A 3,944-nucleotide genomic window follows, 5' to 3' on the forward strand; every position below is an offset into this window, starting at 1 on the left:
AACCCTTTTTTCAACCGATCAATCTCCTGTAGGTTTGCTCCTACGATTAGCATGTCGTCGACATAGAGTAGCAGTATCATGTACGAGTCTTCAAATTTTTTGAAGTAACAGCAGTGATCTGCCTCGCACCTTGAAAAATCAGCTTTCTTCATAAAGTTGTCAAACTTTAAATACCACTGTCTTGGAGCCTGTTTTAGTCCGTACAGACTCTTTTGAAGTTTGCACACCAGATTCTCCTTTCCTTTGATTTTGAATCCCTCCGGCTGTCGCATGTAGATTTCCTCGTCTAGATCACCGTGAAGAAATGCAGTTTTCACGTCCATCTGTTGCAGATGCAGATTTTCCTTTGCTACCAGCCCAAGAACAGTTCTGATAGTCACCATCTTGACTACGGGAGAGAAGATCTCCGTATAGTCAATGCCTTCTTTCTGTTGAAATCCCTTTGCAACCAGCCTTGCTTTATAACGCTTGCTTCCATTGGGTTCTTCCTTTATCCGATAAACCCATTTGTTTTGCAATGCCTTTTTATCCTTTGGCAACTCGGATAATTCCCATGTATGATTTGCCGATAGTGAATCCATTTCATCCTTCATTGCCAGCTCCCACTTAGTCGATTCATCGACTTGCATTGCTTCTTCATAACATTCAGGCTCCCCTCTATCAGTGAGTAGAATGTAGTTGAGGGATGGAGAGTACCTGTGAAGCGGCTTCCTGATCCTGGATGATCTACGCAGCTCTGTGATTGGCGTCTGTTCATTTGTTTCAGAATCAGCACTTTCATCAGCACCTTCTCGGATTGTTTGTTCCTCTGCCTCGGTTGTACCTGGCTGCGGCTCAGGTGCCGGAAAGTCCCTCAAATCGACTATTTCTGATTCCTTGTCCTGACATTCTGAATTCTTTTGCAGCTTGTCTTTGTACAGTACCTCTTCGTTAAAGACAACATTCCTACTTCGGATGATCTTCCGATTTTGTTCATCCCAAAATCGGTACCCAAGCTCGGTGTCACCATAGCCAATAAAGTAACACTTCTTTGATTTTGGATCAAGCTTGCTTCTAGCCGTATCATCATTATGAACATATGATAAGCAACCGAACACTTTCAGAAATGAAAGATTTACCTTCTTGCCACTCCAGACTTCTTATGGAATTCTGAAATCGAAGGGAACTGACGGTCCTCGGTTAATTAAGAAGGCCGCGGTATTGACTGCATCTGCCCAGAATGTCTTGGGCAGTCCAGAGTGTATTCTCATACTCCGAGCACACTCGTTCAAAGTTCGGTTCATTCTTTCGGCTACTCCATTCTGTTGCGGCGTTCCAGGAATAGTCTTCATCATCTTGATCCCATTATCGGCACAGTACCGTTTGAAATCACCATCAGTGTATTCTCCGCCGTTGTCGGACCTCAAACACTTCAACTTGAGGTTTGTTTCATTCTCGACCATGGCTTTCCATCTTTTGAATACACTAAACACATCGGATTTATTTTTCATAAAATAAACCCATACCTTCCTGGTTGAATCATCAATGAAGGTCACGTAGTAGTGTGATCCTCCAAGGGAGGGTACAGTGGTAGGTCCCCACACGTCTGTGTGCACCAATTCCAGCTTTTCGACCTTCAACTCTCTGCCTGCACTTGAGAAGCTTACTCGCTTTTGTTTTTCGAGAATGCAGCTCTCACACGTATGAAGGTCCACCGTCTTCAGCTCCGGAATTAAGCCATTTGTCACCAACAGCTTCATCCCCTTTTGGCTGATATGCCCAAGCCGACAATGCCACAAATCTGTCTTCTTTGTGTTGTCAACCACAACAACAATATCACGACAGCTATCCGTCATGTAGAGAGTGCCAATCTTCTTTCCTCGGCTAACTACCATAGCACCTTTCGCCACCTTCCAAGACCCATTACCAAAGTTGAGATCATATCCCTCATCATCAAGCTGACCAACTGAAATCAGGTTTCGCATCAGCTTTGGAACATGTCTAACTTTTGTAATCTTCCACGAGGATCCATTTGACATCTTCAAATTAATGTCTCCCGTGCCAACAACGTCTAGCGGCTCTCCATCGGCTAAATAAACTTTGCCGAGATTCCCAGCCACGTAGTTTGTCATTATATCATGATGTGGGGTGGTATGAAAGGACGCTCCTGAGTCAAGCACCCAAGAGTCTATCGGGCTGTCAACCGATAGCAACAACGCATCGCCAATGTCTTCCGTAGCAGCGTTGATTCCAGCCCCCTTGTTGTCCTCCTTCTTTGGCGCCCTGCAGTTTTTCTTGAAGTGACCTGGTTTTCCACAGTTCCAACACTCAAATGTTCGTCCTGGTCTGGATTGACCCCTGCCATTCCTTGACTTCGATCTGCCCCTATTTCGGTTGTAGTTTCTGTCATAATTTCTGCTTCTGTTTTCAACATTAAAAGCAGAACTCGTCGATGCCTCTCCAGAATCTGTCCTGCGCACTTCCTCAGCAAGGATACGATCCCTAACATCGTTGAACTTTAGTTTTTCACTACCGACAGAATTACTAACCGCTGCTCTCATTGGCTCCCAGCTATTTGGTAGGGATGCCAACAAAATTAGAGCTTGCACTTCATCATCGAAGTCAATTTTTACCGATGACAATTGATTTACAATGGTATTGAATTCATTTACGTGTGCAGCAACATGAGCATTTTCCATCATCTTTAGATGAAATAGTTTCTTCATGAGAAATACCTTATTATTTGCCGAAGGTTTCTCATACATGTCAGACAATACCTTCATCATATCAGCGGTGGTCTTCTCCTTTGCCACGTTGTGAGCAACGTTCTTCGACAGCGTCAGCCGAATGACTCCCAGAACTTGTCTGTCGAGGAGATTCCAATCTGCTTGCTTCATCTCCTCTGGTTTCGGACTCAGAGGTTCATGAAGCTTTCTGCCATATAAATAATCTTCAATTTGCATTCTCCAGAACGCAAAGTCTGTACCATCGAATTTACCGATGTCGTGCGTCGTACCATCTTCGCCTCCCATCGTTTCTAAATCACAACACAACCTGTTGCTCTGATACCAGTTGTTAGGATTTGAATCCCAAATCCGACCTTTGTAAGCAGGTTCCCAGGAAAGATTGGAGGGTCACAGCTGGACCACTTAAATACCAACCTCCTTAGACAAAACCTACTTACGCCGTGATGTAAGCGAAGAATAAATAGCACACACAGATTTATAGTGGTTCACCCTCAATGTGAGAGCTACGTCCACGTTGCTGCTGCAGATCTTATTAAAGAAGAAATATTAAAAGTGTTTACAACACTCAACCTCACAACCCCAATCCCAATTACACTCAAGAATTTTACCACAGAAAATTCTCTCAAAGACTTCTCTTACTTAAGTCTTTCACTAAGAGTATTTCTCTTAGATTTTTCTCTCTATGGGATGTGTTGTCTTCTTCAATTTTTTGGTGTGTTTTGCAAATGATCTTGGTGTGCCTATTTATAGGAATGAATTTCCTATGATGAGGTAAGCGCTTACATCACGACTATTATGAGGTAAGCGCTTATATCACGACTATGTGAACAAAAGAATTGACTTGTTTGGCCAATTCCACACCTAACATCTTTGAGTTCAAACAACTTCCGGGGGAACAATTATATTCGGCATGGGAGCGTTTCAAGTACTATCTAACTCAATCTCCAACTCATGGGTTTCCGGATGCTATTCTCACCGAGAAGTTCTACAAGGGGTTAGATACGATGAATCAAATTGCTGTCAAGACTGCAGTTGGGGGATGCTTCATGGACAAATCATTTGTCAGCATCACCAGGTTGCTCAATAAGCTCACCACCCACAATCAAGCTTGGCACTCAAGTGATAGTGAAATCCGGTCATATGGCAGTCCCTCTGCTTCCGCGGTGGCCAAAGAAAATCATGAGTGAGATCATGCTTTTGCTCAATTGCAAACCACCG

The 3,944-nt window shown here is 43.6% G+C and overlaps 1 non-coding gene across 1 annotated transcript; it reads right to left on the reverse strand.

The window, feature by feature from the left end:
- Positions 1–3,578: 3,578 nt before the first annotated feature.
- LOC132601008 (small nucleolar RNA R71) lies at positions 3,579–3,684 on the reverse strand. The gene has a single exon (XR_009567460.1). It is a non-coding gene; the product is annotated as a small nucleolar RNA R71 (small nucleolar RNA).
- Positions 3,685–3,944: the final 260 nt, after the last annotated feature.

Source organism: Lycium barbarum, chromosome 6 (genome assembly GCF_019175385.1).
Source record: "Lycium barbarum isolate Lr01 chromosome 6, ASM1917538v2, whole genome shotgun sequence".
NCBI lineage: Eukaryota > Viridiplantae > Streptophyta > Magnoliopsida > Solanales > Solanaceae > Lycium > Lycium barbarum.